Source organism: Micropterus salmoides, unplaced genomic scaffold (genome assembly GCF_014851395.1).
Source record: "Micropterus salmoides isolate LMB-PRFRI ecotype aquatic unplaced genomic scaffold, ASM1485139v1 Ms_hic_scaffold_4111, whole genome shotgun sequence".
Classification (NCBI taxonomy): domain Eukaryota; kingdom Metazoa; phylum Chordata; class Actinopteri; order Centrarchiformes; family Centrarchidae; genus Micropterus; species Micropterus salmoides.
The window spans coordinates 1-16,696 of NW_024043498.1; the positions used below are offsets into that span (position 1 = coordinate 1).

Consider the following 16,696-nt stretch of genomic DNA (forward strand, 5'->3'; position numbering starts at 1 on the left):
TTGACATAGGGATACAGCTGTCACATCAAAGTAGTCTACCGTTTCATTAGCACCCGCATGTGTCTCAACTTTACTGCACAGGTTCGACCCCCATACAAAGCTTCGCGGGGTGAGAGAGGTTGAGGAGCTTTATACTGTTTGAGAAAATCTTTTAACCCCTGATGTGATTTTTTCATCTCGGTCCATGTGTGCTCTCTCATGACAATCACTTTAGCATTGTGGATGGCCTGTAACTCACGTAATTTCTCCTCGCTCCTCGCATGCATCTCCTCAAAAGGGTGCCGGTCAAAGGATTGGTCTCATGAGCTTTGAAACAACTCGGACAGCCATGGAAAAAACATCCCAGAAACTCCCATACATATTTCACACCTTGGATCTCTGCAAAACCATCTACAAGTATTTTCCTAGTTGTTTTTCCCCCTCATTTAAAGCATGTTGAATGAAGATGTTTTCGGTGCTAGCCACCCAATGCAGCCACTGTATGCCTGCGTTCGAATACGTTTTGAACTGGCGTGTGTAGTTTTGGGATCGGGGATGGCCAAACTTTTAGGAGGAAGGAAGTTGGTCACAAACACTTTCATGCATGCAGATGCTATAGTCGCGCGGCTAAAAGGGTCAACCGCTGTTCATCAATATACTGTTTTCTGAACAGCTTGCATCCCTCTGCGAGAATCTCACATCGTTTTCACAATAGAGGCGGGCCTCTCTCATGAAATCAAATGTACCGCAGCGCGTCGTCTCGTACCAGGTGTTAAAGTCTTTCAGCTGTACCGTAGTCATGCGTTCTGTACCGTACATTTTGGCTCCGGGTAGGGACCTGTGTAGGTCAAATGGGCAGGTGAGCTAAAATATGGGGAAAATAGCCTTTAATTCTGTCATCAAAACCGAGAGCTTTTGGCATATCGGCTAAACGCATGGAAAGAAAGGACAGTGAGTCAATGTATTTTTGATTAAAATCAGGATCTGTCATACAGATGACTTTTGAACCTTGCAAAATCAAAGAGGGTTTTAATGCTTGTTCAAGGCTGGGAGGTGGTGAGGTGCGAGCATGTGCAATAAACACAGCATTTTGTACAGAGGGCGTCTGAAATGCGTGAGAAACTCGTTGGCACAATTTCTGCCTTGAGAGCTCCATGTTTTGCCATCTAACGTTTTTGTACACACCAAAAAGGGTATGTGAACGCCATTTTCATTGACGTATGTTTCAAAATCATAAAACCCAATTTTCTGTGTGTTTTGTTTCAGGTGGTAGTGTCTGGATGTAGCATTGGTGCATCTCCCTCTTATCTGTAACGTCAGAGGTCAACTTCTCACCACAGATTTTACACTTCACCGCAGGACATGTGTGTGGTTTACCTTCACCACTCATCGCTGAGTAGTAAAGCTGTGCACATTTGTTACATTTTTTGTACAACGAGCACGTGCTGGCTAATTTTTTGGTTCTGGGCCTCTCTGTAGGCTCTTTGTCAGACAGAATTCTGAACGACATGTCCTGTTACACTCTTTACACACAATAGGCTGGAACCCCTTCTGATTACAGGTAGGGTCAAAGCAAACGGAACAATGAGCAGGGCATCGGTGACTCAGCACACCGTTGTACCCTGTGTAACAGTACTCACACAGATATGGGGAACCCAGAAAGGCCTTTAGATTTTTTATACCATAGTAGTGGTTCTGAAAGAGAAACAAAAATAGGGTTTTACTCTGTCTTGGGCTTTTGGTCATGAATTTACAGAGGGCCCTATCGTCGTCTCCTCTATAAAACACTACAATTTTGCAGTCCAAAGCACGTTCAAATCGCGTGATGTCGCTTAAGGCTACAGGTGTCTGTTCATCCATTCCCACTTTGTTTTGAATCTCTCTGCCGCATTCAAGAGCCTGTCTATCGTTGAGGAGGGGATGTAGAAGATGAGCCAGACAGACGGCGAAACACAAGTGATTCCCCTCGTTTTCTACAATGTACAGAAAGCGTTGTTTTTTTTTTAAGATTTCGCTTTGTAACATTTTATCCACCATTGCTCTTTTACCCGCGCCTGTAGGGCAGGTGATCACTTGGAGAACCAGTTCTAGATCACCATCTGTCATAATGGTCCAATTGGATTGTACTATGCGAAGCAAAAGTCTTTCAAAACCCGCTAAATTGTCAACATCACCATCCTGTAAGATAACTGATACATTTTACGGAGATTTTCACCTCTTAGCTCCAACTGCACCACATCTTGGGGTCTCCTGTGTGACAAGGCTTGTTGTAAAATCGCATCTACCTGCTCCAGTGTACCATTGTAAAACTGAGCATAATCCACACACCCTCTGAATTGGTTGGAGAAGGAAAGCGCAACACCTGACGTATTTCATAATTACAGAATCTATGTCGTGATATGACTCTTGCTTGAGGTGCCACAGGGTCATTATTTTGAGACACGCTGCCCCCTTGCTGTTGCAAGGGAGGAGTGTTGGCTACCTGCTCCATGAGGGGGAGTTAATGGGGGTCTGATAGGTCGAGGATGTAGAGGGGTTTAAGGCAGGGATTGCATTATTTTCAAGCTCGGAGAGAGCATTTTGTATTTGAATCAACAGGTCTGGACACAGATGAGTTTAGACAGGAATATGCTCGGGTTCGGGTAAAGAGGGGATGTTGTTTTGGTGAAAGGGTTCATTCATTTGGTTGATTTCATCTAATAAAGCAGTTGGTATTTCATTTTCTAAGCGTTCCAGATCAACGAGAGCTTGATTTATAGCGTGTAACGGATCTAAGAACTGACTGGAGGAGGTCTCGTTTTCAATTACACTATTTTCAGTTATACCATTTTGAAAGTTTGACTCATTCTGATAATGTCGATCTACCTCGTCTGATAAACTCTGCCTAAGCCCTAACGGTTTGTTTTCATCCATTATCATAAAATCAAAACACACTTAAACCTTAAAACAGACACTATAAAAACAGGATAAACACGTTTATCTAACTATTGCAAGTGAAAATCAACAATAAAAACAATTACCAAATGAAACAAACAAAAAAAATCATTTAAAACAAATTCAGATAAATCACCTTACTAATTATGATCACTGTAGACAGCCAGCATTTCACCCATTAGTCGGAAAGCATTACTCATTAGAACTAGTTGTTCATGGGCAGTCCGACAGCAATTCTGACAGCCTCTCACGGATCGTCGGGGTCTGTTTGCTGGAGGGACACAAAAACAAAGACACTTTAACCTCTTTTGTGTATTTTAATACAGAAAGTCAGGCATCACCCCTACAAATCACTACATTAATACTTTATAGCAAACAAGCAAACTAGTTTTTTAACTAAATACCCTGAATGTCAGACATCAGTACCAAAACACTGTAGAAGTGCAAAACAAACGAACAAACACCACAGTAATAGCCTACTTTATGAAAAGAAGCAAAATAGCTTTTAGAGTCAGGTTAACTCATAAGACTACTTTCTGCATAGAACATTTGACATGCTGTTGTATTTGAGAAAATAGTGTGGAATACTTTTAACTCATTAATTGTATAGCCTAATAATCAGCAACATGGTATCACGGGAAACTGTGTATATAGGCTATACTTTTTTTATGACTGCATATTTGCTAGGTTAATGGTTTTAGAGCGTTATAACAATTTACTTACTGCTGCTCCTACTACTGCTCCTGCTGCTGCTGCTGGTTGAAATGAGCCTTCTACGGTGTTCCCTTTTCCGAGGTCCGTTGTTCGGTATAGGCTCAGTCTGATTCAGCGGCGTACACGGTTCTGCTGGGTCCGGATGAATGATTTCCTCCGCTATCAGTCCCCGCGCTTCTACCGGTGATCCGTTACGTGACCTCCCATCTGCGGCCTGACTGGAGCGCTCTACATCATCGACGGGTGATTCCGGGGACAAATCCGGCTCAACGTGTTCCGGGGAGCCCGGTGTTATGTACACTTGCGGTACCGAAGCCGAGGGCTGATCCGATTCCGGAACCGGACCGTTCTCCTCGTAATTGGTAGGGGAGAGACCCTGCATAAAGTACCGTTCACAATCGCTCGCACCATCTGTGGGTGTAATGAAAGAAAGAGTACTGTTACCACATCTACGTAAAAGTTTGTAAATAAATAAATAAACCTACACACTGATTAAAAGTTAAGGTAACCTTACTTACCGACTTCTCCTGTGAGATCTACAACCTGCGCTGATGGAATGCCATTCTCCCTTGTAGAACCTATTTCCTCGCCTGAGTACAAATCTGTAAAAACAATATACAAAATACACATCAGGATAGTACACTTTAAATTTAGAACATTTCTATTTCACTCTAGTACATAGAAGGCCCTCTTACCTTCAAGTTGATATTCGGTTGAATGAAGCCCATTGTCGATCAAGTCAAAAACTGTTAATTGAAAACACGCAGGAATGAAAATACAAAGTGTCGATTTTTGCTATTTCTTTAGTTGTGGAGGAAAGGCTGAATGCGTACCGTGTTCTCTTTGAGGGTCATCGCTCTGGTTTCAAGTCACTAGTGTGAAGACCTCTGGATTTCTGGTAGGGTACTTATAGAAGTAAGAAAACAAAAAAAACACACGAGTGCTGCTCTGCATGTGGGAGATAACTGATGAGGGGTTGGGGCCGTTACTTCTGGTACAACCAGATTATATTTAGTTCCAAACTCTTGTCTCCGGCTGATAAAAATAGCTTCCTGTTTCAAAAACGAACTCACGAACTCTGTCTGATAAAACCAGACCGTTTTTTTAACATCCGGAGTCTGGGTTATAGATAACCAAAGTTAATAACTGGTCTACAAGATTACCTGAGGATGGCAGCTAAACACACAACACGCCTCATTGAGAAAACAGAGGGAGGTGTTCCAGGACTCCCCAACACGACTCGTTGAGAAAACAGAGGGAGGTGTTCCAGGACTCCCCAACACGACTCGTTGAGAAAACAGAGGGAGGTGCGGGGGGTGGAGCACATTCCTCAATTCACCCCACAGCCTATGCTACACCAGAATGAGAGAGGACAGAGAAGAGGAGACACAGACTCTAGAAGGATTAAAGTTTTAAGACTCACAAGTTTAAGACTAGGCTACAGCTTTGGAGTGATAATGATGGCAAGTTTGTAAGACAAAGCAATAGCAAAGTAATTTGGAACACTCTCTTATTTTGCTGCATGCTGTTGAAGGTAATTTGTAATGCTGTTTAATTTTTACTCACCGTTATACCATTTTACTGCTTTACTGTCATTATTTCAATTTATTCTTCACTTGTTTACTGATGGTAAGTTTGTCACACAAAGCTTTAGCAAAGATTTTGAAGGTAATTAAAAAATGCTGTTTAATTTTAACTCACTGTTATACTATTTTACTGTAATTATTTCATCTTATTCTTTAGTTCTTAAATGATGGTAAGTTTGTCACACAAAGCTTTAGCAAAGATTTTACAAAGTTTAATTTTGGAACTCACTCTTATTTTGCTGCATGCTGTTGAAGGTAATTTTTACTCACCGTTATACCATTTTACTGCTTTGCTGTCATTATTTCAATTTATTCTTCACTTGTTTAATAATAAAGACTGACTTGATTCCAAAGAAACCTCCTACTGATCCTTTGCTGGCCCCGGAGATTCCACCTTTTACTTATAACTCACTGCTATACTTTTTTAATGAAAAATTTATTGTCACAAACACCTCCTAGTTAATTCATTCAAGTTGTATTACTTAATAAAGTCTTTAAATCAATGAAAAACACACAATGGAAGGATGAACCCCCTCTTATCAGTTACATACAGACATATTTCCGGTTGGGGCGGGACAGGATGAACCCCCTCTTATCAGTTACACAGACATATTTCCGGCTGGGGTGGGACAGGATGAACCCCCTCTTATCAGTTACATACAGCCATATTTCCGGTTGGGGCGGGACCGGATGCCCCCCCTCTTATCAGTTACATACAGACATCCGGTGGGTGGGGGGACCGGAAATAGCTGTCAAAAATGAGTTTGATGGAATGTATTGGATACTTCTCTCTCATAATGTCCAAGGTGCTCCAGAGTCACTTGGAATCCACAGGCACTGATTCCTGGGTAAACATCCAGGAACCGGGACACCGTTCACGCTGGCAGTCCACAGACAGGAATAGGCACCCGTTCCCGGGTATGGGTACAGCGACAAGGCCACCTTCAGCCGGAGGTCCTCACTCACAAACAGACGCTCATTCCTGGGTGGACATTCAGGAAAAGGATCCAGTCCGCCTGGAAGTCCCTAGCCAGGATCAGACGCTCTCCCGTCCAAGTCCTAAGCAGGCCCTGCCAAGCCTGGCTTCCGAGATCAGGCGAGATCGGGCAGTCCCAGGCCGGAATGGCCGTAAGCTGCCTTTGCACACCCCAGACGGGCCTTCAAAACACGATGTAACATTTACACAGCACTGTGTACAGGATAGGGAGAAAAAGAAGCAGCAGCAGCAGCAGCAGCAGCGCCCCCTGCTGTTTCCTAAAGAGACGTTCAAAAGATCTCCTTTCACCGAAGCGCCCTCTGCCGTTTTTCGAAGGCGAAGCGAAAAAGGCTTACAGCACCGGGTATTCCCAGGCGGTCACCCGTCCAAGTACTAACCAGGCCCTGCTCTGCTTAGCTTCCGAGATCGGCGCTCCCAGAGCGGTGTGGCCGTAAGCCACTCAGGCGCCCCCACACGGCCCTTCAAAAGATGTTCTACGGCTAATTGACAAAAAACGTATTCTGCCCATAATGTCCAAGGTGCTCCAGAGTCTTGGAATCCACAGGCACTGATTCCTGGGTAAACATCCAGGAACCGGGACACCGTTCACGCTGGCAGTCCACAGACAGGAAGAGGCACCGTTCCCGGGTATGGGTACAGCGACAAGGCCACCTTCAGCCAGAGGTCCTCACTCACAAACAGACGCTCATTCCTGGGTGGACATTCAGGAAAAGGATCCAGTCCGCCTGGAAGTCCCTAGCCAGGATCAGACGCTCTCCCGTCCAAGTCCTAAGCAGGCCCTGCCAAGCCTGGCTTCCGAGATCAGGCGATCGGGCAGTCCCAGGCCCACCTGCAGCAGCAGCAGCGCCCCCTGCTGTTTCCTAAAGAGACGTTCAAAAGATCTCCTTTCACCGAAGCGCCCTCTGCCGTTTTTCGAAGGCGAAGCGAAAAAGGCTTACAGCACCGGGTATTCCCAGGCGGTCACCCGTCCAAGTACTAACCAGGCCCTGCTCTGCTTAGCTTCCGAGATCTGACGAGATCGGGCGCTCCCAGAGCGGTGTGGCCGTAAGCCACTCAGGCGCCCCCAAACGGCCCTTCAAAAGATGTTCTACGGCTAATTGACAAAAAACGTATTCTGCCCATAATGTCCAAGGTGCTCCAGAGTCACTTGGAATCCACAGGCACTGATTCCTGGGTAAACATCCAGGAACCGGGACACCGTTCACGCTGGCAGTCCACAGACAGGAATAGGCACCCGTTCCCGGGTATGGGTACAGCGACAAGGCCACCTTCAGCCGGAGGTCCTCACTCACAAACAGACGCTCATTCCTGGGTGGACATTCAGGAAAAGGATCCAGTCCGCCTGGAAGTCCCTAGCCAGGATCAGACGCTCTCCCGTCCAAGTCCTAAGCAGGCCCTGCCAAGCCTGGCTTCCGAGATCAGGCGAGATCGGGCAGTCCCAGGCCGGAATGGCCGTAAGCTGCCTTTGCACACCCCAGACGGGCCTTCAAAACACGATGTAACATTTACACAGCACTGTGTACAGGATAGGGAGAAAAAGAAGCAGCAGCAGCGCAGCAGCAGCAGCGCCCCCTGCTGTTTCCTAAAGAGACGTTCAAAAGATCTCCTTTCACCGAAGCGCCCTCTGCCGTTTTTCGAAGGCGAAGCGAAAAAGGCTTACAGCACCGGGTATTCCCAGGCGGTCACCCGTCCAAGTACTAACCAGGCCCTGCTCTGCTTAGCTTCCGAGATCGGACGAGATCGGGCGCTCCCAGAGCGGTGTGGCCGTAAGCCACTCAGGCGCCCCCAAACGGCCCTTCAAAAGATGTTCTACGGCTAATTGACAAAAAACGTATTCTGCCCATAATGTCCAAGGTGCTCCAGAGTCACTTGGAATCCACAGGCACTGATTCCTGGGTAAACATCCAGGAACCGGGACACCGTTCACGCTGGCAGTCCACAGACAGGAATAGGCACCCGTTCCCGGGTATGGGTACAGCGACAAGGCCACCTTCAGCCGGAGGTCCTCACTCACAAACAGACGCTCATTCCTGGGTGGACATTCAGGAAAAGGATCCAGTCCGCCTGGAAGTCCCTAGCCAGGATCAGACGCTCTCCCGTCCAAGTCCTAAGCAGGCCCTGCCAAGCCTGGCTTCCGAGATCAGGCGAGATCGGGCAGTCCCAGGCCGGAATGGCCGTAAGCTGCCTTTGCACACCCCAGACGGGCCTTCAAAACACGATGTAACATTTACACAGCACTGTGTACAGGATAGGGAGAAAAAGAAGCAGCAGCAGCAGCAGCAGCAGCGCCCCCTGCTGTTTCCTAAAGAGACGTTCAAAAGATCTCCTTTCACCGAAGCGCCCTCTGCCGTTTTTCGAAGGCGAAGCGAAAAAGGCTTACAGCACCGGGTATTCCCAGGCGGTCACCCGTCCAAGTACTAACCAGGCCCTGCTCTGCTTAGCTTCCGAGATCGGACGAGATCGGGCGCTCCCAGAGCGGTGTGGCCGTAAGCCACTCAGGCGCCCCCAAACGGCCCTTCAAAAGATGTTCTACGGCTAATTGACAAAAAACGTATTCTGCCCATAATGTCCAAGGTGCTCCAGAGTCACTTGGAATCCACAGGCACTGATTCCTGGGTAAACATCCAGGAACCGGGACACCGTTCACGCTGGCAGTCCACAGACAGGAATAGGCACCCGTTCCCGGGTATGGGTACAGCGACAAGGCCACCTTCAGCCGGAGGTCCTCACTCACAAACAGACGCTCATTCCTGGGTGGACATTCAGGAAAAGGATCCAGTCCGCCTGGAAGTCCCTAGCCAGGATCAGACGCTCTCCCTCCAAGTCCTAAGCAGGCCCTGCCAAGCCTGGCTTCCGAGATCAGGCGAGATCGGGCAGTCCCAGGCCGGAATGGCCGTAAGCTGCCTTTGCACACCCCAGACGGGCCTTCAAAACACGATGTAACATTTACACAGCACTGTGTACAGGATAGGGAGAAAAAGAAGCAGCAGCAGCAGCAGCAGCAGCAGCGCCCCTGCTGTTTCCTAAAGAGACGTTCAAAAGATCTCCTTTCACCGAAGCGCCCTCTGCCGTTTTTCGAAGGCGAAGCGAAAAAGGCTTACAGCACCGGGTATTCCCAGGCGGTCACCCGTCCAAGTACTAACCAGGCCCTGCTCTGCTTAGCTTCCGAGATCGGACGAGATCGGGCGCTCCCAGAGCGGTGTGGCCGTAAGCCACTCAGGCGCCCCCAAACGGCCCTTCAAAAGATGTTCTACGGCTAATTGACAAAAAACGTATTCTGCCCATAATGTCCAAGGTGCTCCAGAGTCACTTGGAATCCACAGGCACTGATTCCTGGGTAAACATCCAGGAACCGGGACACCGTTCACGCTGGCAGTCCACAGACAGGAATAGGCACCCGTTCCCGGGTATGGGTACAGCGACAAGGCCACCTTCAGCCGGAGGTCCTCACTCACAAACAGACGCTCATTCCTGGGTGGACATTCAGGAAAAGGATCCAGTCCGCCTGGAAGTCCCTAGCCAGGATCAGACGCTCTCCCGTCCAAGTCCTAAGCAGGCCCTGCCAAGCCTGGCTTCCGAGATCAGGCGAGATCGGGCAGTCCCAGGCCGGAATGGCCGTAAGCTGCCTTTGCACACCCCAGACGGGCCTTCAAAACACGATGTAACATTTACACAGCACTGTGTACAGGATAGGGAGAAAAGAAGCAGCAGCAGCAGCAGCAGCAGCGCCCCCTGCTGTTTCCTAAAGAGACGTTCAAAAGATCTCCTTTCACCGAAGCGCCCTCTGCCGTTTTTCGAAGGCGAAGCGAAAAAGGCTTACAGCACCGGGTATTCCCAGGCGGTCACCCGTCCAAGTACTAACCAGGCCCTGCTCTGCTTAGCTTCCGAGATCGGACGAGATCGGGCGCTCCCAGAGCGGTGTGGCCGTAAGCCACTCAGGCGCCCCCAAACGGCCCTTCAAAAGATGTTCTACGGCTAATTGACAAAAAACGTATTCTGCCCATAATGTCCAAGGTGCTCCAGAGTCACTTGGAATCCACAGGCACTGATTCCTGGGTAAACATCCAGGAACCGGGACACCGTTCACGCTGGCAGTCCACAGACAGGAATAGGCACCCGTTCCCGGGTATGGGTACAGCGACAAGGCCACCTTCAGCCGGAGGTCCTCACTCACAAACAGACGCTCATTCCTGGGTGGACATTCAGGAAAAGGATCCAGTCCGCCTGGAAGTCCCTAGCCAGGATCAGACGCTCTCCCGTCCAAGTCCTAAGCAGGCCCTGCCAAGCCTGGCTTCCGAGATCAGGCGAGATCGGGCAGTCCCAGGCCGGAATGGCCGTAAGCTGCCTTTGCACACCCCAGACGGGCCTTCAAAACACGATGTAACATTTACACAGCACTGTGTACAGGATAGGGAGAAAAAGAAGCAGCAGCAGCAGCAGCAGCGCCCCTGCTGTTTCCTAAAGAGACGTTCAAAAGATCTCCTTTCACCGAAGCGCCCTCTGCCGTTTTTCGAAGGCGAAGCGAAAAAGGCTTACAGCACCGGGTATTCCCAGGCGGTCACCCGTCCAAGTACTAACCAGGCCCTGCTCTGCTTAGCTTCCGAGATCGGACGAGATCGGGCGCTCCCAGAGCGGTGTGGCCGTAAGCCACTCAGGCGCCCCCAAACGGCCCTTCAAAAGATGTTCTACGGCTAATTGACAAAAAACGTATTCTGCCCATAATGTCCAAGGTGCTCCAGAGTCACTTGGAATCCACAGGCACTGATTCCTGGGTAAACATCCAGGAACCGGGACACCGTTCACGCTGGCAGTCCACAGACAGGAATAGGCACCCGTTCCCGGGTATGGGTACAGCGACAAGGCCACCTTCAGCCGGAGGTCCTCACTCACAAACAGACGCTCATTCCTGGGTGGACATTCAGGAAAAGGATCCAGTCCGCCTGGAAGTCCCTAGCCAGGATCAGACGCTCTCCCGTCCAAGTCCTAAGCAGGCCCTGCCAAGCCTGGCTTCCGAGATCAGGCGAGATCGGGCAGTCCCAGGCCGGAATGGCCGTAAGCTGCCTTTGCACACCCCAGACGGGCCTTCAAAACACGATGTAACATTTACACAGCACTGTGTACAGGATAGGGAGAAAAAGAAGCAGCAGCAGCAGCAGCGCCCCCTGCTGTTTCCTAAAGAGACGTTCAAAAGATCTCCTTTCACCGAAGCGCCCTCTGCCGTTTTTCGAAGGCGAAGCGAAAAAGGCTTACAGCACCGGGTATTCCCAGGCGGTCACCCGTCCAAGTACTAACCAGGCCCTGCTCTGCTTAGCTTCCGAGATCGGACGAGATCGGGCGCTCCCAGAGCGGTGTGGCCGTAAGCCACTCAGGCGCCCCCAAACGGCCCTTCAAAAGATGTTCTACGGCTAATTGACAAAAAACGTATTCTGCCCATAATGTCCAAGGTGCTCCAGAGTCACTTGGAATCCACAGGCACTGATTCCTGGGTAAACATCCAGGAACCGGGACACCGTTCACGCTGGCAGTCCACAGACAGGAATAGGCACCCGTTCCCGGGTATGGGTACAGCGACAAGGCCACCTTCAGCCGGAGGTCCTCACTCACAAACAGACGCTCATTCCTGGGTGGACATTCAGGAAAAGGATCCAGTCCGCCTGGAAGTCCCTAGCCAGGATCAGACGCTCTCCCGTCCAAGTCCTAAGCAGGCCCTGCCAAGCCTGGCTTCCGAGATCAGGCGAGATCGGGCAGTCCCAGGCCGGAATGGCCGTAAGCTGCCTTTGCACACCCCAGACGGGCCTTCAAAACACGATGTAACATTTACACAGCACTGTGTACAGGATAGGGAGAAAAAGAAGCAGCAGCAGCAGCAGCAGCAGCAGCCCCCTGCTGTTTCCTAAAGAGACGTTCAAAAGATCTCCTTTCACCGAAGCGCCCTCTGCCGTTTTTCGAAGGCGAAGCGAAAAAGGCTTACAGCACCGGGTATTCCCAGGCGGTCACCCGTCCAAGTACTAACCAGGCCCTGCTCTGCTTAGCTTCCGAGATCGGGCGCTCCCAGAGCGGTGTGGCCGTAAGCCACTCAGGCGCCCCCAAACGGCCCTTCAAAAGATGTTCTACGGCTAATTGACAAAAAACGTATTCTGCCCATAATGTCCAAGGTGCTCCAGAGTCACTTGGAATCCACAGGCACTGATTCCTGGGTAAACATCCAGGAACCGGGACACCGTTCACGCTGGCAGTCCACAGACAGGAATAGGCACCCGTTCCCGGGTATGGGTACAGCGACAAGGCCACCTTCAGCCGGAGGTCCTCACTCACAAACAGACGCTCATTCCTGGGTGGACATTCAGGAAAAGGATCCAGTCCGCCTGGAAGTCCCTAGCCAGGATCAGACGCTCTCCCGTCCAAGTCCTAAGCAGGCCCTGCCAAGCCTGGCTTCCGAGATCAGGCGAGATCGGGCAGTCCCAGGCCGGAATGGCCGTAAGCTGCCTTTGCACACCCCAGACGGGCCTTCAAAACACGATGTAACATTTACACAGCACTGTGTACAGGATAGGGAGAAAAAGAAGCAGCAGCAGCAGCAGCAGCGCCCCCTGCTGTTTCCTAAAGAGACGTTCAAAAGATCTCCTTTCACCGAAGCGCCCTCTGCCGTTTTTCGAAGGCGAAGCGAAAAAGGCTTACAGCACCGGGTATTCCCAGGCGGTCACCCGTCCAAGTACTAACCAGGCCCTGCTCTGCTTAGCTTCCGAGATCGGACGAGATCGGGCGCTCCCAGAGCGGTGTGGCCGTAAGCCACTCAGGCGCCCCCAAACGGCCCTTCAAAAGATGTTCTACGGCTAATTGACAAAAAACGTATTCTGCCCATAATGTCCAAGGTGCTCCAGAGTCACTTGGAATCCACAGGCACTGATTCCTGGGTAAACATCCAGGAACCGGGACACCGTTCACGCTGGCAGTCCACAGACAGGAATAGGCACCCGTTCCCGGGTATGGGTACAGCGACAAGGCCACCTTCAGCCGGAGGTCCTCACTCACAAACAGACGCTCATTCCTGGGTGGACATTCAGGAAAAGGATCCAGTCCGCCTGGAAGTCCCTAGCCAGGATCAGACGCTCTCCCGTCCAAGTCCTAAGCAGGCCCTGCCAAGCCTGGCTTCCGAGATCAGGCGAGATCGGGCAGTCCCAGGCCGGAATGGCCGTAAGCTGCCTTTGCACACCCCAGACGGGCCTTCAAAACACGATGTAACATTTACACAGCACTGTGTACAGGATAGGGAGAAAAGAAGCAGCAGCAGCAGCAGCAGCAGCAGCGCCCCCTGCTGTTTCCTAAAGAGACGTTCAAAAGATCTCCTTTCACCGAAGCGCCCTCTGCCGTTTTTCGAAGGCGAAGCGAAAAAGGCTTACAGCACCGGGTATTCCCAGGCGGTCACCCGTCCAAGTACTAACCAGGCCCTGCTCTGCTTAGCTTCCGAGATCGGACGAGATCGGGCGCTCCCAGAGCGGTGTGGCCGTAAGCCACTCAGGCGCCCCCAAACGGCCCTTCAAAAGATGTTCTACGGCTAATTGACAAAAAACGTATTCTGCCCATAATGTCCAAGGTGCTCCAGAGTCACTTGGAATCCACAGGCACTGATTCCTGGGTAAACATCCAGGAACCGGGACACCGTTCACGCTGGCAGTCCACAGACAGGAATAGGCACCCGTTCCCGGGTATGGGTACAGCGACAAGGCCACCTTCAGCCGGAGGTCCTCACTCACAAACAGACGCTCATTCCTGGGTGGACATTCAGGAAAAGGATCCAGTCCGCCTGGAAGTCCCTAGCCAGGATCAGACGCTCTCCCGTCCAAGTCCTAAGCAGGCCCTGCCAAGCCTGGCTTCCGAGATCAGGCGAGATCGGGCAGTCCCAGGCCGGAATGGCCGTAAGCTGCCTTTGCACACCCCAGACGGGCCTTCAAAACACGATGTAACATTTACACAGCACTGTGTACAGCAGCAGCAGCAGCAGCAGCCCCTGCTGTTTCCTAAAGAGACGTTCAAAAGATCTCCTTTCACCGAAGCGCCCTCTGCCGTTTTTCGAAGGCGAAGCGAAAAAGGCTTACAGCACCGGGTATTCCCAGGCGGTCACCCGTCCAAGTACTAACCAGGCCCTGCTCTGCTTAGCTTCCGAGATCGGACGAGATCGGGCGCTCCCAGAGCGGTGTGGCCGTAAGCCACTCAGGCGCCCCCAAACGGCCCTTCAAAAGATGTTCTACGGCTAATTGACAAAAAACGTATTCTGCCCATAATGTCCAAGGTGCTCCAGAGTCACTTGGAATCCACAGGCACTGATTCCTGGGTAAACATCCAGGAACCGGGACACCGTTCACGCTGGCAGTCCACAGACAGGAATAGGCACCCGTTCCCGGGTATGGGTACAGCGACAAGGCCACCTTCAGCCGGAGGTCCTCACTCACAAACAGACGCTCATTCCTGGGTGGACATTCAGGAAAAGGATCCAGTCCGCCTGGAAGTCCCTAGCCAGGATCAGACGCTCTCCCGTCCAAGTCCTAAGCAGGCCCTGCCAAGCCTGGCTTCCGAGATCAGGCGAGATCGGGCAGTCCCAGGCCGGAATGGCCGTAAGCTGCCTTTGCACACCCCAGACGGGCCTTCAAAACACGATGTAACATTTACACAGCACTGTGTACAGGATAGGGAGAAAAAGAGCAGCAGCAGCAGCAGCAGCAGCGCCCCCTGCTGTTTCCTAAAGAGACGTTCAAAAGATCTCCTTTCACCGAAGCGCCCTCTGCCGTTTTTCGAAGGCGAAGCGAAAAAGGCTTACAGCACCGGGTATTCCCAGGCGGTCACCCGTCCAAGTACTAACCAGGCCCTGCTCTGCTTAGCTTCCGAGATCGGACGAGATCGGGCGCTCCCAGAGCGGTGTGGCCGTAAGCCACTCAGGCGCCCCCAAACGGCCCTTCAAAAGATGTTCTACGGCTAATTGACAAAAAACGTATTCTGCCCATAATGTCCAAGGTGCTCCAGAGTCACTTGGAATCCACAGGCACTGATTCCTGGGTAAACATCCAGGAACCGGGACACCGTTCACGCTGGCAGTCCACAGACAGGAATAGGCACCCGTTCCCGGGTATGGGTACAGCGACAAGGCCACCTTCAGCCGGAGGTCCTCACTCACAAACAGACGCTCATTCCTGGGTGGACATTCAGGAAAAGGATCCAGTCCGCCTGGAAGTCCCTAGCCAGGATCAGACGCTCTCCCGTCCAAGTCCTAAGCAGGCCCTGCCAAGCCTGGCTTCCGAGATCAGGCGAGATCGGGCAGTCCCAGGCCGGAATGGCCGTAAGCTGCCTTTGCACACCCCAGACGGGCCTTCAAAACACGATGTAACATTTACACAGCACTGTGTACAGGATAGGGAGAAAAAGAAGCAGCAGCAGCAGCGCCCCCTGCTGTTTCCTAAAGAGACGTTCAAAAGATCTCCTTTCACCGAAGCGCCCTCTGCCGTTTTTCGAAGGCGAAGCGAAAAAGGCTTACAGCACCGGGTATTCCCAGGCGGTCACCCGTCCAAGTACTAACCAGGCCCTGCTCTGCTTAGCTTCCGAGATCGGACGAGATCGGGCGCTCCCAGAGCGGTGTGGCCGTAAGCCACTCAGGCGCCCCCAAACGGCCCTTCAAAAGATGTTCTACGGCTAATTGACAAAAAACGTATTCTGCCCATAATGTCCAAGGTGCTCCAGAGTCACTTGGAATCCACAGGCACTGATTCCTGGGTAAACATCCAGGAACCGGGACACCGTTCACGCTGGCAGTCCACAGACAGGAATAGGCACCCGTTCCCGGGTATGGGTACAGCGACAAGGCCACCTTCAGCCGGAGGTCCTCACTCACAAACAGACGCTCATTCCTGGGTGGACATTCAGGAAAAGGATCCAGTCCGCCTGGAAGTCCCTAGCCAGGATCAGACGCTCTCCCGTCCAAGTCCTAAGCAGGCCCTGCCAAGCCTGGCTTCCGAGATCAGGCGAGATCGGGCAGTCCCAGGCCGGAATGGCCGTAAGCTGCCTTTGCACACCCCAGACGGGCCTTCAAAACACGATGTAACATTTACACAGCACTGTGTACAGGATAGGGAGAAAAAGAAGCAGCAGCAGCAGCAGCGCCCCCTGCTGTTTCCTAAAGAGACGTTCAAAAGATCTCCTTTCACCGAAGCGCCCTCTGCCGTTTTTCGAAGGCGAAGCGAAAAAGGCTTACAGCACCGGGTATTCCCAGGCGGTCACCCGTCCAAGTACTAACCAGGCCCTGCTCTGCTTAGCTTCCGAGATCGGACGAGATCGGGCGCTCCCAGAGCGGTGTGGCCGTAAGCCACTCAGGCGCCCCCAAACGGCCCTTCAAAAGATGTTCTACGGCTAATTGACAAAAAACGTATTCTGCCCATAATGTCCAAGGTGCTCCAGAGTCACTTGGAATCCACAGGCACTGATTCCTGGGTAAACATCC

General features: G+C 51.2%; 13 non-coding genes and 2 pseudogenes across 13 annotated transcripts; all 15 read right to left on the minus strand.

Annotated features, from left to right (window-relative positions):
• Positions 1 to 6,538: 6,538 nt before the first annotated feature.
• Positions 6,539 to 6,646, minus strand: LOC119887281 (annotated as a pseudogene).
• Positions 6,647 to 7,141: 495 nt separating this feature from the next.
• Positions 7,142 to 7,260, minus strand: LOC119887334. Its single transcript, XR_005441694.1, has one exon. It is a non-coding gene; the product is annotated as a 5S ribosomal RNA (ribosomal RNA).
• Positions 7,261 to 7,863: 603 nt separating this feature from the next.
• Positions 7,864 to 7,982, minus strand: LOC119887277. The gene has a single exon (XR_005441644.1). It is a non-coding gene; the product is annotated as a 5S ribosomal RNA (ribosomal RNA).
• A 601-nt stretch (positions 7,983 to 8,583) lies between these two features.
• On the minus strand, positions 8,584 to 8,702 carry LOC119887294. The gene has a single exon (XR_005441656.1). It is a non-coding gene; the product is annotated as a 5S ribosomal RNA (ribosomal RNA).
• Positions 8,703 to 9,304: 602 nt separating this feature from the next.
• On the minus strand, positions 9,305 to 9,423 carry LOC119887306. Its single transcript, XR_005441667.1, has one exon. It is a non-coding gene; the product is annotated as a 5S ribosomal RNA (ribosomal RNA).
• Positions 9,424 to 10,023: 600 nt separating this feature from the next.
• Positions 10,024 to 10,142, minus strand: LOC119887317. Its single transcript, XR_005441678.1, has one exon. It is a non-coding gene; the product is annotated as a 5S ribosomal RNA (ribosomal RNA).
• Positions 10,143 to 10,739: 597 nt separating this feature from the next.
• LOC119887329 lies at positions 10,740 to 10,858 on the minus strand. Its single transcript, XR_005441689.1, has one exon. It is a non-coding gene; the product is annotated as a 5S ribosomal RNA (ribosomal RNA).
• Positions 10,859 to 11,453: 595 nt separating this feature from the next.
• Positions 11,454 to 11,572, minus strand: LOC119887283. The gene has a single exon (XR_005441646.1). It is a non-coding gene; the product is annotated as a 5S ribosomal RNA (ribosomal RNA).
• Positions 11,573 to 12,174: 602 nt separating this feature from the next.
• LOC119887279 lies at positions 12,175 to 12,283 on the minus strand (annotated as a pseudogene).
• Positions 12,284 to 12,881: 598 nt separating this feature from the next.
• On the minus strand, positions 12,882 to 13,000 carry LOC119887285. The gene has a single exon (XR_005441647.1). It is a non-coding gene; the product is annotated as a 5S ribosomal RNA (ribosomal RNA).
• A 603-nt stretch (positions 13,001 to 13,603) lies between these two features.
• Positions 13,604 to 13,722, minus strand: LOC119887286. Its single transcript, XR_005441648.1, has one exon. It is a non-coding gene; the product is annotated as a 5S ribosomal RNA (ribosomal RNA).
• Positions 13,723 to 14,299: 577 nt separating this feature from the next.
• Positions 14,300 to 14,418, minus strand: LOC119887287. Its single transcript, XR_005441649.1, has one exon. It is a non-coding gene; the product is annotated as a 5S ribosomal RNA (ribosomal RNA).
• Positions 14,419 to 15,018: 600 nt separating this feature from the next.
• Positions 15,019 to 15,137, minus strand: LOC119887288. The gene has a single exon (XR_005441650.1). It is a non-coding gene; the product is annotated as a 5S ribosomal RNA (ribosomal RNA).
• A 592-nt stretch (positions 15,138 to 15,729) lies between these two features.
• LOC119887289 lies at positions 15,730 to 15,848 on the minus strand. Its single transcript, XR_005441651.1, has one exon. It is a non-coding gene; the product is annotated as a 5S ribosomal RNA (ribosomal RNA).
• A 595-nt stretch (positions 15,849 to 16,443) lies between these two features.
• Positions 16,444 to 16,562, minus strand: LOC119887290. Its single transcript, XR_005441652.1, has one exon. It is a non-coding gene; the product is annotated as a 5S ribosomal RNA (ribosomal RNA).
• Positions 16,563 to 16,696: the final 134 nt, after the last annotated feature.